Genomic DNA, 18,956 nt, shown 5'->3' with positions numbered 1-18,956 from the left:
TGTTCTTTTTTTTTTTTTAATCATTCCACTGGTTGCACTTGTAATGCGAGTGGGGTTGAAGGATCTAGCATAGAACACTCAAGTGCAAATGTTCTATCTGGGTGGTGTCCTACTATTAAATATATTCTCAATGCCAATATGGTTTATAAGATGTCTACGTTTACTTATTGTTGGGAACCAAGCTGTGGAAGCACAATCAAGTGTAGTTCTGATAAAAGTTTCCTTTTGTGGTCTGAAGCCTTGCTCCAAATTTATTTAAATAAAACTATTTTCCTGTATATTTTTAAGGTCACATTTTTGGCATTAAAGCCTATTTAAACCTTCCATCTCAGCACCTTGTGGAGTCTCCATGACTCCAGCACAGTAAGAGCTGACTGTTGAAGCTGGTTTACTCCCCAATATGATAACAGCAGTAGTAACAATATGTGAACTGCAAGAACGATCCCCACAATACCTATTCAATTCCTGCGACGACGCCGCCTGCCATAGTTGGGGTCGGTTTGCCCTCCGAACTCTATTCCTGCTGCTGCTGCTGCTACTACTACTACTACTGCCTACCTATTACGATTTCTGCTGCGACTACCACCACGACTGAAGCAACGATACGGTCGAAAGGTCAAGGTCCTGGACACGATCAACATTCCCTGGTAATCTCTTACGTTCCGAATGCCGCTACGCCAACACCATCCCGCCGCCTACACCAGCGCCCACACCACTGTCCTGTACTACATACATCAACTACTGTTCGTCTGCACGCACCACAAGCCATTCGCCGTCCGTGCCACTTGCCACCAGTCAACGCTCTTTGCGCACACCACCAAAGTTCATCTCGCAACTTTTGTATTCAGGTCCACAGCCGGACCATGTGGGCACAGCAGACGCACGGGTCCTGTGTAGGAAGGCGCCATGCGGGCCACTGGCACTTTTATTCTGCCCCGGCGTGTGGGGAAGCGGGCCCGGCATGTGGGTGTCTCCCCAATGTCAGAAATCTCAAGACTTAACGTTTCCTACCATGGGCTTGCAACAGTCGAACCGATGGCTTCATGATACCAAACGAAGGCCGCCCGACAAGCGATCACTTCTGGCACATGTACTGATCACTTCTCACTGCGTCTGGTTGAAGAAACACTGCGTGTCCATATGCAGGGGTGCGTCGTGCGGGGAGGCACGTTCACCCTATTCGGTCGGCTACACTTAAAAGTGTTCTGCCATTGGCCGCCTACTACAAGTGTGACCCCGGGTGGCTGATTACAGCCGCGCGCACACACACACACTTCGGACCGTCTTTCTGCTGGGGTGCTTCGACGAGAGAAACAGACAGAGAAGGGGTAGGGGTGCCTCAGTAGCGAAGAGTACACCACGTCGACGGCGTTTGGCTCGCTCCAATTTGATGATTACCAGTCGACACACGCCCGTTTCTGCGGAAAAGAGAAGTGTCGAGGACGGATGGTAACGGACATCACTGTGTGGGCATATGGTGCAGACTTGGGTTGTACACTTGCAATGTTTACAAATCCAAATCAAGAGCGATTCAAATGTAAACAAAGTAGATGAACGTTGACTTGACAGTTAGCAAATCGTGGGGCGAACGTTTACAGTGAGGGAGCCCGTCATTCTGTGAGTTATCAGTTGACAACACTTTTTTCATAAGGACGTTTAATACTGAAAATATGTGTGTCAGCAATGGTGTCTGCTTTGACATTTAAATACAATTCTAGGTTATTGTTTGTTTTCCCCGACACCATGGCCAATTGCTGTCAGCCAGCAACCCGCACAGCTGGCTGGCTGGCTGGCTGGCCGGCAGGCAGGCATACCCAAAGTGGTTAACGGGACTAGGTTAGGTTAGGTTAGGTTAAGTGGTGTCGGGAGAATAATACACCAGTTCTGACAAGGCGGCGTGGTGAAATTCAAAACATTGTGAGGTATGTAATGTTGCTCACCGGTAGCATGTACTTACTTTTTACCTCCCCACAGAGAAAAGTATGCCTCTTCAATTCCCATGTTGTCAACAAAATAGTTCTACCATCAGTGGCCCCTACAGATAAGAGGAACGAAACAGGACCTCTGGGTGAGGGAAATGCACGAGATGGTGCAATACAGCAACTGTGCTACAAGAGGTCACGACAGTGCGGGGCGGCGACGTCATCTTGCTCCCGTGCGAGGATTGCCCAGTTCCCCTTCCTCGTCACGAAGTACTTCGAAGGATTTGTTCTCGCCGATGCCACAGGCCTGTCGGGACCCTTGAGCTGAGAGGGTAGGTACGGCAGGGGAGGAAGGTTCTGAAGCAAGAGGATTACTTCTTCGGTCACAACGGTGAAGGATGCGGGGTTATGGGTCAAGTGGGTGTACTGCAAGATCCCGACTACACGGAAGGAGGTGGTGGTCCCTGAAGAGAATTTTGGGGGCCGGCGCCTCCCGTTCCCGCGCCACCCATTCACCATGACCGCAAAAACATCATGCACGGACGCCACTACGAACCAACGTAGACTTCATGCAGGCACAAACGAGCGCACGGACGTGCACGCAAACGCTGGCACACTTACATTTAACGAGCGGCGATGCCATGGCAGTGCCCGAGCTCCCTTCTGGCGGCCGCCGCCACCTTTGCCGTCGCCGCCGCTGCTGCTGCTGCTGCTGCTGCCTGCAGACGGCGCAGCAGCGAGGCGGCTCCTGTTCTTTCGGTTCCTTGTTTCGTCTTCTCTTCTTCCACCTCCACCACAACAGCTGGAGTATCAAGTGGCCGCCGCAACACCGCCACTGACAATAACACCGGTTCCTCGCGTCGTTTTGTCTACCAACTCGAGAGACCGTCCGCCACGACGGCGACGGGAAGGGCCGCTAGAAACAGCAAAACTAGTGTCGCCGCCGCCGCCACTCGAGCACCCAGTACCTGCCTTCGATGATGGTGATGACGACGACGACGACGACGACACAGCCGCCCGCACGCCCCGCCACCAAAACCCGCACTAGCAGTAGCAGCACTTACAATGAGTGTCTGCCGCCGCCGCCGCAGCCAACACGAGCGCGACAACTCACTCGTTCACTCACTCACTCCCAGAACGACGAGTGCTACCAGCACCGAGGACTGACTGACTGACTGACTGACTGACTGCCTGGCCTGCCCTGCCCTGGCCCCCTACCATCACGCCAGCAGGAGGCGGAGAAGCAGGTGCTTTTCTTTCTCTCTCTCTCTCTCTCTCTCCTTTCTCTCACTCTCTCTGTTCTCACTTATTCCTCTCTTTTCTCTCCCTCTCTCTGTTCTCTCTTATTCCTCTCTTTTCTCTCCCTCTCTCTTTTCTCTCCCTCTCTCTGTTCTCTCTTATTCCTCTCTTTTCTCTCCCTCTCTCTGTTCTCTCTTATTCCTCTCTTTTCTCTCTCTCTCGTTCCTCTCTTTTCTCTCTCTCCTCTCTTTCTTCCCTCTGTTCTCTCTTTTCTCTTTCTCCTTCCTGTCTGGCCGCCGCCGCCGCCGCCGCTGCTACTGTTGCCACCACCTTTGTTTGTCCTCCTTCACTTGGCAACCCCCTTCACGTGCTACGACGGCGGCGGGTTGCTTCGAACACCTGTCTAAACGGTGGGCGGGTGGGTGGGGCACTTGGGTCATTTCCTTCTGGTGGCCAAAGACTGGAGATCTCGTTCAACCAAAGGCATTATCACACTGGGCTATTTTCCCTCCGACTATTGGAGCAGATGTGCAGCCTGCAGCTTTCGGGAAGGAATGTGATATGCCGGAGGAAAATTATTTGCCTCCACCATATCAAATGACATCCTATGCAGAATTCTGAGAAAACAAAATAGTTTGCCATGGCGAGTTTTCGGTGGAAAAAAAATCTGGAGGTGGGCGGGAAGGCCGGTTAACTGCAAGTTGGAGGAAAAATAGCCCAGTGTGATAACGTCTCAAGATGGCGACCTCTGACTTGTGCTGACTGGCTCGATCGTAAGGCACGCGTGGTCTGGCTTCCCCATACGGCGGCGTCACCCACGTCCCTCCCACGACTTCGGTGGTAGAGTTCGATCATCTCCGTTCTGCCTCTGGAGGGTCTCTCCAGACTCCGGTGACGTTAGCCTGATTTTTATTCATTCCTTTAATTCTAATATTTATTTGCTACTATTCATTTGTTTATTCTACTTTTAGAAATGTTTGGGGGAACGGATTACGGCGTCGCTACTTGCGGCGGAGGTCGAGGTGACGGCTGTTCGAACCCTGCCACCGGCGAGTTGGACCAAGGGCATGGGCCATTAGATTCCACGCTACAAAGTCTTCCGTAAGGTACACAGTCCTAGCTTCCTGGTAGATAGGTAGGTAGAGGGGGGGGGGGGAGGTTTCACGACATTCAACCGAAAGAGAAATGTTTGGGAAATTGCTCCAAGCGAGCAATCCAAAAACTTGATTTTGATTCGGTTCGATCTCCCGTGTAATTCTATCAAACCTATCCTGACCCAACGCTTGTAGATAAAAAAAGAAGTTCGTTATGTGCCACCTTTGGCTCATTTGACTGCTTAAAGAGCTTATTACCATAGCCTGGCTATAGTAACTCGACTTATTAAAAGTCAGGAAATCATACGAGCCACTGTATTGGCAAAATTATATTAAAAACATTTTACGCCAGTTAAATCCTGCGCTCCTAACCAGCAGCAGCAACATTAATGAAGACATTCTTCACAAAGTCAAAAGACTAGACTCTTATAACAAATGTGGAGGAGTTGCCTGCCCAAGTGCCGTGCCGTGCAGTGCAGTGCAGCGCAGGGTAGGGCAGGGACGTGTTCTCCTAACTCTCTCTCTCTCTCTAAGGACGTCCACTGGTCAAGAGGCGAGTTCGCAGTGTCATCTCGAGCTCGGCGGGGCACCCATGGGACATCACCACACACACACGTATCATTACAGGACAAGACTACAACGAAATCCCTCTTGTCAGCGGCCGAGGATACAGAGTGGGTCCTGGGACCCGCGCCCATTCGGCACCACCCACCGTCAGCGGGCGGGCGAGCGGGCGAGTCTGCATCGCCCGGCTCGAGAACCCTGAGGCCGTCTTCTCACGCTTTGGCGGGAGGCGACCGTTTCAGATCGGTGGTGTGTGTGTGTGTAAACAGCAGCATTCTTGGTCCGTGTTCAGCCACGGACCTCCTCCTCCTCTTCCTCCTCCTCCTCCTACCCCACACTTGTGCCTGCCTCTTACTTTCTTCAACAGGGTATCGTATTTTGTGGGCGTTTCGAATGGCCAACGTGGGACATTTTTATATCTATCTTATTTTCCATTTGCCAACAGTGAGTCTTGTCTTCTGCTCAAACACTCATATTTATGTCACAAGCTTCCAAGGCTTTCCGAGGCAGCTTTTATTATGACTCTCGTCAATCTTATTTAATCAATTTTACTTATTCTATTTATTTCACATATCTTATTTCATTTATCTTATAATTTCTGTGGTATCCCCCGCGTTTGCAAATTTGTTATATTGTTATAATTAATCCCTTCCGTTGCACTTTTTCCTCTTCTTATGGTTGCCACATGCTATTTCATTAACAAAAAACGTGAAGATGAAACAAATAAATACATAAAATCTTGCCCCAAAGTAAAGTTAACCTTCAGCTATGCGTGGAACGTGTGCAGCTGTTGGAGTAATATTCTTAAGTGGGACTCAGTGGTAAGTGACGAATCGAGTGCAAAGGAATGTGTGGAGGGTGGGGGGGAGGTAGAGGGGAGGACAATGGAGCATCAAAGCGTGTACTTAACCATTATGCTTTGTGTAACTTCGTAAGATGTAATATCTTTGAGACATGATTATATATTTTTTCACAATCTTTTAAAACCATTACTTGAGTTTTTGTTAACATTTTTTATAGTAAAACAGCTACTAGTTGGCCACTCTATTGCTTCAGCATGAGAATATACCTATGAAGGCGGGGCTTATGAGTGACGTCACGTCGTCTGTCCTGGTTCAAGAGTGAGAACGACATGACGTCATGTCTGCCAAGACATTTTCAGCAAATGTGGACACAAGCATGAATGCTGCAAGTATAAAAAGTATTGGTTAACAGCCGCATTTGTGAATAAGTGCGTGGACCATGACTTTAACTAGAGTGGTCCTGACTAGATGGTGTAAAGATGGTCTATTAGAGGTCCTTTCCAATACTTTTTTTATATTGACACCTACTTTCTATTCTTGGTTCCATGCGCATATGTTGTGCCGCGCGCGCGCGTGTGGTGTGTGCGCGCGTGCGTTGTCCGTGTACACGGATGAGAATACGTACAATCACCAATAAAAGTAGGTGTCACCTACTATCCCAGATCATTGGTGTGACAACTAACACAGAACAGTGCGAAACCCAACCTACACAGCTGAGCAACCGTCCATCCAGAAAGAAGGCGGGGGGACTCGATGAGCAAATGCAGAGCCCCCCTCCCCCCAACCCCCTCAAACAACATGCATTAAGAGACTGGACACGTGTGCGTGCAAGTGGTCGAGTACGTCACCGCGCAGGTCTTCAGAGATCTTGCTTGCAAAAGGTTCGTTTATCCTTCACTGTTTTTATTATATCTTTATGATAAGAAAACGGTACATGCGTGGAATTATGATCCAGCCATCTTTATGTTCGAGTACCAAGAAAAGTTCGACTTGTGGGGCAATTCTTTTCTCGAATAAATTGTTCGGATTCCGCAACGTTCGAGTGCCGAGGTACTAGTATATAGTCGGTAGCCCTACCAGGATAACTTTATTCATATATATAAATTCCGCCTAATTTTCAGCAATTTATATGCGTGTTCTTGTCCTGCTGCTTGGGCTCTGGGTATCACACTCTTCCTTGTTTACGAATTTCTTAGTGTCGATGTACTTCTGATCCGTTCATTTTTATTACTATCAACCTGCTAGGCAGTGGCGTCGTAATTAACAAACGCGTTCTAATGCCACCAGACTTCGTTCTGCTGGGAGAAACCCCTCAGAGAGTTAAGTAGTTTTAGTTTGCTACAACACATTGGAAGTTTGGTATCATGTACCATATCACTAAGACAAGAAAAATAATAAATGAATAAATCACTTGATAAACAAACAAATGAAAATAAAAATATAAAACAAAAAATAAAAATTAAGATAAAATCAAATAAAACAAAACAAATAAATGTGTGTAAATCAGTTGTTGCCTTAAAAACATAATAGCCCAGTATTTCTTCCTATATAGAGATTAATAGAAGGGCCACTGCCAGCTGCTGAGGGGTTGCGGGTTTCCCGTCAGTGCAAGTGAAGGGAACAGCAACGACCACGACTGAGTAGCCAGCAATTCCAACATTCCTTTGCCTCTGTGCCGAGCGGCATTTCCTTCCCTTTTTAAGGCGTTCATCACACTGGACTATTTTCCCACCGAATGTTGGACCAGACGTGCGGCCCGTAGCTTTCGAGAAAGAATCCGACATGCGGGAGGAAAATAAATTTCCTCCTGTATATCAAGTGATATCATGTATTTTTGTTGAAAAAACAAAACAATTTGCCAGAGTAATTTTATGGTGGGAAAAGTCCTGGAGATGGGTGGTACCGCCGATGAATTGAAGGTTGGAGGAAAAACAGCCCAGTGTGATAACCCGTTCACTCTGGTTCCCGCCCGATTATTTCAGTCATTTCCGTGTGTCACCCTCTGGGTAGCAGAAGGCAGGTCATCTCGACTCGACCTTGCATACCGGGGTTCAAAGCAATTCTTACCCCCACCCCTACAGTCATATGTTCTTTCTGATCCTCAAGTTCCTGGCAGATAAATATTCCATATATTTTTCTCGCCGATTCCCCGCCCATAAACCGGAAGCAGAGACTCGTTCAACTTCCTCATATTTCTATCTCACAACATTTTTTGGTTTCATCTCGTGCGCCCTGCCTGTCCTGTTCAAAGCTTACAAGTTTAGTGAAGTCTTACTCCCAAGATTCTTGTTTACAACTTTAATAACACTTTGACATTTTTTGCATACATCTACATAGGTTCTGTATTCCTTACGTCACACCATTCATGTAGACCACAAACTCAACCAACAAACCAGCACAAGCACAGTGTGTGTGTGTGTGTGTGTGTGTGTGTGTGTGTGTGTTTACCTAGTTGTATTTTGCGGGAGAAGAGCTATGCTCGTAGTGACCCGCAGTTGTATTTTTCCGCATCCAGTTCTTTCTTAAAATCATGTACAGTTTTAGCACTCACTATTTTCTCTTTCAATTTGTTCCATGTATCTATTAATCTGTGTGGAAAGCTGTTCTTTTTCAAATATCTTCTGTAACTGTCCTTAAGTTTCTTCTCGTGTCATCTGTGTGTGTGTGTATTCACCTTGGTCTTTGGATCACGTGCTGGACTCGTGGTCGACAGCTATTTCCCTCACGGAAGAGAACTCGGAGCTCGTATGACCGATCTTTGGGTAATGTTGTGACCTTACACGCACACACACACCCAACTTCCCGCCCACGAGAGTTAAAGTAACAACTCGAAGCGCAGCGATACTGAAATAATTTCAGCCCTGGGCAGGATTCGAACCCGGACCGCCGTAGTGACAGTTGGGGACTCAACCAACAGCGCCACCGAGTTGTGTGTGAGTGTGCGTGTGTGTGTGTTTACCTAATTGTATCTTACAGGAAGGGGAACTCCGTGTGTGTGTTTATTTAATTGTATCTTGCGGGAAGGAGAGCTACTAGTGTGTGTGTGTGTGTGTGTGTGTGTGTGTGTGTGTGTGTGTGTGTGTGTGTGTGTGTGTGTGTGTGTGTGTGTGTTTGTGTGTGTGTTTACCTAATTATATCTTACGGGATGGGGAGCTTCGTGTGTGCAATTCACCATGGTCTTGGATCACGTGTTGGACTCGTGATCGACAGCTATTTCCTTCCTGGAAGATAGCTCTGAGCTCATATATATATGACCGATCTATGGGTAATGTTGTGACCTTACACGCACACACACACAACTCCCCGCCCACGAGGTTGGAGTAACGACTCGCAGCGCAGCGATACTGAAATTATTTCAGCCTTGGGCGGAAATCGAACCCGGACATCTGTAGTAGAAACAAATCGTGGTACATGATCTTCCCTGTCTGAATCCAAATTGCCTCGGGTTCAGTATATTATTCTCCAGATATTTCTCTCACAAATTTTAACTATTGTGCTCGTTAGGGAAGCCGGTCTATAATTCGTTGGGTCTTCCTTATTTTCCCTTTATATATTGGCACTATATTGGCATTTTTCCAGTCTCCTGGTGTGTGTGTGTGTGTGTGTGTACGCGTGTGTCCACGGTTAAACATATGTGCTTCTGGTGGCACCTGCGTTTCTGGCCGGTCTTCCCTTGCTTGCTTGCTCTCTGCCGCGTGCCCCTTCAGTCCGTGAGTGCAGTGCCGGGGGGGGGGGGGTCCAATCTATGGAAGCTGAGCGCGGCGGGAAACCCTCTCCCATGGGCGTCTCCTGCAGCCGCCTTTGCTCAAATTGTGTGACTGTCGGGCAGGGGCAATGCCAACTGGTAGTTCCTCCTCCTCCTCCTCCTCCTCCTGGCCTCTCCTCGCCTCAGACCCCAACACTCATGCCACAGTGCCAGTCCTACCTCTAAGTCGAGAGACGATATAGACTGAGCCAAGCCTTGGCCCTGACAGCGACGGTGGTCGCCTTTTGTTAGCACCTCCACCTTGCCTACCTACCTGTCTATCTGCGCCCCCCCCCCACGTGTGCAACTTCACTCGATACTACACTACACCTCCCTCCCTCTCTCCCAATATCTCTCTGTCACAACGACACCATCTCTGACACGTCTGATGTCGTTGATACAGTTTCATTCCTGTTACATTCCTTCGGACGCGGTGACGAGCGACAGGATCTTCAATTTGGCAGAGGGGGGGGGGGGCTAACGTTGGTGTTACCAGATTGAAAAGAAAATTATGAAGCATCCATTTCATTATGAAACACCTTTATGTCCCGTTGGGTGTGCAGGCAACCCCCCCCCCCCAAACACTCAATCGATGACTATTCCTGTTGGGATCAAGAATAACAGGGTGACCAAATTGATCATATTCATGCTAAATTCAACACATTTCCCATAAATAATACTATATTCATGAAAATATATAATAGAAACCGAACGTAGGTACAAAATATTTAGTATTATTCTGGTCAATCTAGCGTAACTTTAGTTGCTGTCTAGCATATTCCCGCTTGATAAATCTGGTCACTATAATCAAGAACTTCCGGCCTCCAACTCCACCCACACACACACATTAAAGGTTGTGAAGAACTACAAATTTCCATATAGATGCACAAATTCTTGGAACAGCTCAAAAGGTGATATAACCAAAGCTGGAACAATACACGAATTCAAATCAAAGTATAATAAGTGAAAATAAAGGTTATAGAGCAAGTTGGAACTCTACATGAATTTGAGGCCAGGTACGTACGACAAATGGGAGGATACGAGACGGGACGCAACAAGCGTTGCTCCTTCCTTGTATCATGCAATTTGGTACACACACACACACACACACACACACACACACACACACACACACACAAACACACACACATACACTCACACACTCACAGCGACACTGTCATATGAGCTCTGAGCTCTCTTCCGGGAGGGAAATAGCTGTAAATCACGAGTCCAACACGTGATCCAAGACCATGGTGAATCACACACACACAATGGTAGCGTTCACAACTACTACTACAGCGGTCAGAGTTCGAATCCCGCCCAGGGCTGAAATTATTTCGGTATCGCTGCGCTGCGAACCGTTACTCCAACTCTCGTGGGCGGGGAGTTGTGTGTGTGTGTGTGTGTGTGTGTGTGTGTGTGTGTGTGTGTGTATGTGTGGTCACAGCATTACCCATAGACTGGTCATACATGAGCTCTGAGCTCTCATCCGGGAGGGTAGTAGCTGTCGATCACGAGTCCAAAATGTGATCCAAGACCATGGTGAAGTACACGCATGCATGCTAGCACACATGCGCGCGCGCACACACACACACACACCTCATGGTGCTGTGGTTAGAGTTCTCACCTACCAATACGGCGGTCCGGGTTCGACTCCCGTCCATGGGTGAAATAATTTCAGTATCACTTCGCTGCGGGGTGTTACTCCAACTTTCGCGGACGGGGAGTTGGGTGTGCGTGTGCGTGTAAGGTCACAGTATTACCCATAGATCAGTCATAAGAGCTCTGAGCTCTCATCCGGGAGGTTAATAATTGTCGATCACGAGTCCAGCACGTGATCCAAGACCATGGTGGTGAACCACACACACGATAGTCGAAGTGACAGCGAAGACTGGAACTTCGGGAGAGAGAAAAAAAAATCGTGGATCTCAATGACGAGGGAGTACCTGTGTTGTATTAGTCGGGAAGGCCAAAACTCGTGGTGTAGTGGGAAGGTGAAGAAAAATGAGAAGGGGAGGGATTGTTGAGGAAAACGGAAGAAAATGAGGAGGGGGACGAACGGGTCCCGGACGTCAGAAAGAATATAAACAAGAGATGCGCAGACGACAGAGGTGAAGTCGAAGAAATTAGTAAAAATGTAAAAATTAGAAATATAGATAAGAGCAGCGCAATAGAAGGTGGATATAATTATTTCTATGGATTTAATGAGGGAGGAGATGACAACCTCCCCAGATTAGCAAGTCTAGAGGAAAAACTAACAACAATGAATGAACAATGAGTTGATTGGAAGAACTAGAGAAGGAGAACCAAAACCTAAATAAAGAAATAGAAGAATTAAAAAGATAGTTAAAAGAAGTAAAGGGTGAGAATGAGGAATGAAAGAGGAATAATAAAGACAATAAGGAGTCCATAGAAAAAAAGGTAAGTGGTTGGAAAAGAGGTTCAGGAAAATACCAAAATTATTTTAGAGTTATAGTAAAACAACAGATGAAGGAACACACTAAGGACACAGTTATTAAAGTGATGAAAGAGAAGGAGAATATAGTAAGAGACCTAGCAGATAAAAAGAAACATATAATTATGTTAGGAATGGAAGAGAAACATAATCCAAATAGGACTACTAGAGTAAGATAGAAAGAAAGAGTGAACAGGGTACTAAAAATATTTCAAGAAGGTGAACAGGAAATAGGGAAACAAACTGAAATGTATAGAATAGGGAAATACAGTATATACAAGACCAGACCAATTAAGGTTAAATTCAGGTCACAAACTACAGCAGAGAATGTCTTACCAAAAACAGGAAAACTAGCAGAAAGTGATCAGTACAAACAGGTATGGATAAAAAGAGAGATGAATAAAAAGGAAGAGAAAACAAAAATTTTAATCGAGAACAGAGCCGAGTCAAAGAGAAATTCTATTGGAGAGTAGTGGTTATGAAAGTGAGGAAATGGTTCATAGGAGAGAAAAACTGAAGGGAAACAGAATACAAGATAAAGGTAGTAGAAAATTAAAAGTGTCCTTCACAAATATAGAGGGATTAATAACAGGCTTGAATGAATCATGATTACCTGACAAAATTGAAAGGTCCATTACCACCCAACAGTGTAGGACATAGTGCATATAATTATTGGATTAGAAACAGAGAAAAACAGAGAAATGAAACAAGGTGGTGGAGTTATGTTCCTAAGAAGGATATAAATGTGAGGAATGTTACATATGGAAAGAAGAGTGTACAAATGATCATGATGGAAATAGAGGACAGGGACAAGAAGAACAGGAAGTTTGTGGTAAATTATGTGCCTCCTAAAACGGCTTCGTGGGAAGAGAACACAAAAATATGTTAGAAGACACAAGGATAACACTAAACAAGATAATGGAAGATGGAAGAATAATTATAATGGGTGTCTTTAATTGTAAAGAAATCTGCTGGGAAGAAATGATGGTGAAGGGTGGAGATGACCTATAGAGAAATGTACTACTTGATATGATTATAGAACATACAATGACACAATGGATACAAGAGAATACTAGGTATAGAAATGAGGAAGAGCCATCGAGACTAGACCTAATAATCACATCAGAACCTGAAATAGTGGACAATATTGAATATAAGACACCACTAAGTAAAAGTGACCACATATTAGTAAAACTGGAACTAAATGAAGAAAAATACATGTGAAAAAACGAACAATATAGAAAGGGAAGAATGATGTATGGAAAAGCAAATTTTGATAAGATGATTTTTTTTTTTTTTTTTTTTTCAAAAAGCAGGCTGGGAAAGGATATACAAAGAGGAAACAACAGTAAAAGAGAAATAGAAATTTCTGAGTAGAAAAGTATGTTCCAAGACAAAAACAAGAAAAAGGCTATGTAAAATGTTGGTACAACAAAAGATGTAGAGAGTTAAAAGATAAAAGGGATAAAGCTTGGATAAAATGGAGGAAAGACAAAAAAAAAAAACGAAAAATGGAAAATATATACTGATTATAGAAATGAATATGTACAAGTGCGCAGAGAAGAAAAGAGAAAACATGAAAAGGATGTCATAGAAAAATGTAAAGATCAACCAAAACTATTTTATAGATTTGTAAACAACAAACTGAAAAACAAACAAGAATTAGTGAAACTACAACATGGAGGAATAGAATACACAGCAGAAATAGAAATTATGAACAAGCATTTTAAATCAGTGTTTACGAGGGAGAACATACAACTGAGAGATGATGAGTGGGAGGGGAAAGCCCCCCCTATGAAAGAAATAGAAGTAACTAAGAATGAAATAATGAATCATTCGAGTAATCTATGTCAGAAAATTGTATGGTCCACATGAAATGGCAAACTGGATTTTGAGAGAATGCAGGGACAAACTAGCAGACCAAATACATAGTCTAATAAGCAGTTCATTGAAGGAAGGAAAATTTCCAAAGATTGGAAAAGAGCATATATAGTACCAATATATAAGGGGGGAAACAAAAAAGACCATACAAACTATAGACCGGTCTTTCTTACAAGTATGGTAGCAAAAATTTGTGAAAGAATGATCAAAATAAGATGGGTAAAGCTTTGGAAAAAAAAAACAATGTATTAAATCTGAGGCAGTTTGGATTCAGACAAGGAAGATCATGTGTCACAAACCTGATGTGTTTCTATTCAAGACTAATAGATATAATACAGGAAAGAGATGGATGGGCTGATTGTGCAATTCTAGACTTGAAAAAATGCTTTTAATAAGGTGCCACATAAGAAATTGCTCAAGAAATTAGAAACTGTAGGAGGAATATAGGACAAACTACTTAAGTGGATGGAAGACTTCTTGCATGAAAGGAAAATGAGAGTGGTGATAAGAGACAAACATTCCAATTGGGATGAGGTGATTAGTGGAGTTCCACAAAGAAAAGTACTGGCCCCAATAATGTTTTCTATATATATATATATATATTAACTGTATGGATGAAGGAATTGAAAGTTATATGAGCTTCTTCTCAAACGATGCAAAAATATTTAAAAAAGTGAACACCGAAAAAGATTGTGAATCACTGCAAAGCGATCTCAATAAAGTATGGGAATGGAGTAGGAAGTGGGAGATGGAATTCAACATTAAGAAGTGTAGTATAATGGAATTTGGAAGAAGCAAAAAAAGAATAGTGGGATCATATGCACTGGGAGAGGAAGAAATAAAAAAAGTGGAAAAAAAGAAGGACCTAGGAGTCATTATTATGAATAATATGTCCCCTGAAAAACATATAAACAAATTTTTTGGAGAAACTTATAATTTAATAAGATCAAAGTGGCATTTACATATCTGGACAAAGTAATGGTGAACAAAATACTAGTCACTTTGATAAGATAAAAATTGGAGTATGCAGCGACGATGTGGTCTCCAAGTACAAAAAATGTATAACAAAACTTGAAAGAATACAAAGAGCAATTACGAAATTGGCACCAACACTCCCAGAACTATCATATGAGGAGAGGCTGGCAAAAGTTGAGCTACAGGCATTAGAGCAAAGAATTGAGAGAGGAGACTTGATAACTATTTATAGAATCATGAAAGGCATAGAAATTATTGATAGAGAGGATCTAATAAAATGGGATAGCAGAGATACAAGAGGATATGGAAAGAAAATCAAGAAAGACAATTATAGAGGAGACCTGAAAAAGAGCAGCTTTCCCCACAGGATAATAGATGTTTGGAACAAGATAGATGAGAATGTGGTTTAAGCAAAAATGATACATGAATTTAAAAACAGTCTAGATAAAATGAGATATGGAGATGGGACACCACGGGCATAGCTCCCCTTCTTTTAAAATACAACTAGGTAAATACACTGAAAAAAATTAGTATTTTTGGAGAGTGCTGGATCTGAGACTGAGTAAATGTTACATCAGAAAAATGGAAACAAACCAAAAAAGTAAAGAAAGGAAAAAATTAAAAGTGGCATTTACAAACATGGATGGTATGATTTCTGGAATAAATGAATTAAATGACTATTTGTAAATAGAGAAACAAGACATAATCAAGTATGGTGGGACAAGGTTTATACAACCTTTGGTCAAAAAATAGAATGGACAAACAGGGGGGAGGAGTCACGTTATTGACTAGAAAGGACCTAAATGTAATTAAAGGCAACAGAAGGTAAGGATAATGTTTAATTGATCACAATTAAAGTCAAAAATAGCAGTATGAAAAGCAGAAAGTACATAGTTGTATGTGTGCCCCCAAAAACTAAGACTTGGACTGACAGCGAACACTCAAAATTACTGGAAGACACAAAGAATGAATTAACCAAAACACTGAAATATGGAGAAAACAGTAATTAAGGATGACTTTAATGCAAAGGAAATAAATTGGGAAGAACTGACAATAAAAGGTGGAGAGGAACTTTGGGGCAACGTCCTACTGGATAAGACCAATGATCACACATTGACTCAATGGGTCAAAGAAAACACTAGATATAGACACAACAAAGAACCATCGAGACTAGACTTAATATTCACCTCTGACCCTGAAATTGTGGAAGAAATAAATTATAAGACACCAACTGGAAAGAGTGACCACATACTAATAGAGATTGAGATTAAGGAACAAAATGTTGTTAGAAGGAATGAGAAACATAGAGAAGGAAGATTAATGTACAACAAAACTGACTTTGTAAAACATAGAAAAAAATTCAAAATGCTAGTTTGCAAATGATGAAACAAAGATGGAAGAGAAATGGAACATTTTTAAAGAAATATATAAGGAGGGTACAGATAAACATGTGCCTAAGCAGAAACAGAAAAGGGTGTACATAAAGGGCTGGAATAATAAAAAGTGTAGCAATGCTAAAGATAGAAGAGACAAAGCTTGGAAAAGATAGAAAAGAGACAAAAAAGTGACTAAATGACATACATCAGACTGAGAAATGAATACATAGACATATGCAGAGAGGAAAAAAGAAACTATGAAAAAGATATAATAGCAAAATGCAAAGATCAACCTAAACTATTTTACAGATATGTAAATGATAAACTAAAAGACAAACATGAAATAGTGAAACTACGTGAAGGAAATAAAGAATATACAGAAGATATAGAAATGGCTGGAGTAATGACCAGACACTTTAAGTCTGTATTTACAGTTGAAAGCTCACAAATGTGGGATGATGGTCACCAAGGATCCCCCAAAATGAAAGAAATAACGGTGACACTGAAAGAAATAAGGGATCAAATAAAGAAACTCAATGTCAGAAAGTCACATGGGCCAGACTGAATAGCGAACTGGATATTAAAAGAATGCATAGATGAACTCACACATAAAATACACAAGATAATTGACTTCTCACTCAAAGAAGGAAAAGTACCACAAGACTGGAAAAATGCAAATATTGTACCAATATGTAAGGGAGTAGATAAAGAAAATCCAACGAACTATAGACCGGTATCCCTTACAAGCACAACTGCAAAAATATGCAAAAGAGTTATCAAAAATGAATGGGCTAAACACTTGGAAGAGAACAAAATACTAAACCCCAACCAATTTGGATTTAGAAGTGGAAGATCATGTACTACAAACTTAACATGCTTTTACTCAAGATTGGTAGATACAATACTTACAAAAGGCTTTTGACAAAGTACCACACAAAAAGCTATTAAGAAAAATTGAAACAATAGGTGGAATACAGGGAAAAGTATTGGAATGGATGAAAGACTTCTTGAACGGAAGAAAAATGAGAGTGGTACTTAGAGGAAAGAACTCAAATTGGGTAAATATGATAAGTGGATTCCCCCAAGACTCTGTGTTGGCTCCGATAATGTTTGCTGCTTAAATTAAAGGACATGGATAAAGGAATCAAATGTTATATAAACTTCTTTGCATATGATGTGAAACTACTGAAGAGAGTAAGTTAAGAAGAAGACTGCAAATCTTTTCAAGAAGACCTGGACAAAGTCTGGAAATGGAGTAAAAAGAACGAACTGAATTTCAACATTAAGAAATGTAGTATAATGGAATTTGGAGTAAAAATAGAATATCCGGTCAATACAAAATTGGAACAAAGGAAGTTACAAAAGACTTAGAAAGAGACCTAGGAGTAATTATCTCAAATGACATGTCACCAGACAAAAATGTAAACAAAATAGTTGGAGAAACTTACAATTTAATAAGATCAATGAAAGTGGCCTTTGACTACATGGATGAGGAAATGGTAAAGAGAATACTAGTTACACTGATAAGACCAAAATTAGAATATGCAGAGTCACTATGGACACCCAGTACAATAAACAACAAAACTAGAAAGAATTCAAAGAGCACTGACAAAGATGGCACCAACATTTAGCAAATTGACATATGAACAAAGATCGGACAAACTAAACTTACTAAGACTGGAGCAAAGAAGAGAAAGGCGATTTGATAACCATCCTTGATAGGGATGATCTACTTAAATGGGACAGAAGAAATACAAGAGGACACAAAAAGAAACTGAAGAAGGACAGTTACAGAAGAGATTTGAAAAAGAACAGCTTTCCACACAGAGTAATAGATACATGCAATAAATTGAAAGAGAAAATGGTGAGTGCTAAAACTATACATGATTTTAAGAAAGAACTGGATGCGGAAAGATACAACTGTGGGTCACTACAAGCATAACTCTTCTCCCGCAAAATATAACTAGATAAATACACATAGGTCATCCCTATCAAGGATGGAAATCCTTGATAGGGATGATCTACTTAAATGGGACAGAAGAAAACAAGAGGACATGAGAAGAAACTTAAGAAGGATACATGGAACAAATTGAAAGAGAAAACAGTGAGTGCTAAAACTATACATGATTTTAAGAAAGAACTGGATGTGGAAAGATACAACTGCGGGTCACTACAAGCATAGCTCTTCTCCTGCAAAATTCAACTAGGTAAATAAATACACACTCACACACATGCACACAGGGAAGTTCATGTGCCACAAATTTGATCTATTTCTATTTAAGATATATAATGCAAGAAAGGGATGGATGGGCAGACTGTGCTTTCCCAGACTTACAAAAGGCATTTGATAAAGTACCACACAAAAAATATATAAAGAAAACTTGAAACAACAGGAGGCGTATATGGAAAATTATTGAAATGGATGGAGGATTTCTTGTATGGGAGAAAAATGAGAGTGGTGCTCAGAGATAAGAAATTAAGAAAACTCAAAACAACAGGAGGTATACAAGGAAAACTGTTTAAATGGATGGAGGATTTCTTGCATGGAAGAAAAATGAGAGTGGTGCTCAGAGATAGGAATTCTACTTGGGAAGAAATGACAAGTAAGTCCCATAGGGTTCAGTATTGGCTCTGATAATGTTTGCTATATGTGTAAATGACATGGATGAAGGTGTAGAATATTATGTGAACTTCTTTGCAGATGATGCAAAACTACTAAAGTATAGAAAAGATTGTGAATTGCTACAGAGACCTGGACAAGGTCTGGGAATGGAGTCAAAATTGGGAGGTGAACTTCAACATTAAGAGATTATAATGGAATTTGGAAAAAGTAAAAATAGAATATTAGGACAATATAAAATCGTTACAAAGGAAGTAAAGAAAGTTAGTTCCGAAAAGGACT

General features: G+C 42.3%; 1 protein-coding gene and 1 long non-coding RNA gene across 3 annotated transcripts in view; one reads left to right on the top strand and one right to left on the bottom strand.

Moving 5' to 3' along the window:
- LOC143026588 (uncharacterized) overlaps nt 1-5,651 on the top strand; it is a 69,534-nt gene extending 63,883 nt beyond the window's left edge. Inside the window, exons 2-3 of the long non-coding RNA XR_012966509.1 lie at nt 4,133-4,267; nt 4,790-5,651. This is a non-coding gene — a long non-coding RNA (uncharacterized LOC143026588). The remainder of the gene's footprint in view (nt 1-4,132; nt 4,268-4,789) is intronic.
- LOC143026585 (uncharacterized) overlaps nt 1-18,956 on the bottom strand; it is a 239,781-nt gene that overhangs the window by 33,962 nt on the left and 186,863 nt on the right. The window lies entirely within an intron of this gene.

The sequence above is a fragment of the Oratosquilla oratoria genome, chromosome 6 (assembly GCF_046742065.1).
Source record: "Oratosquilla oratoria isolate Oo_2021 chromosome 6, ASM4674206v1, whole genome shotgun sequence".
Taxonomy (NCBI): Eukaryota; Metazoa; Arthropoda; class Malacostraca; order Stomatopoda; family Squillidae; genus Oratosquilla; species Oratosquilla oratoria.
Note: the sequence above shows the minus strand (reverse complement) of the source record. Positions and strands in the feature narration are given on the sequence as shown.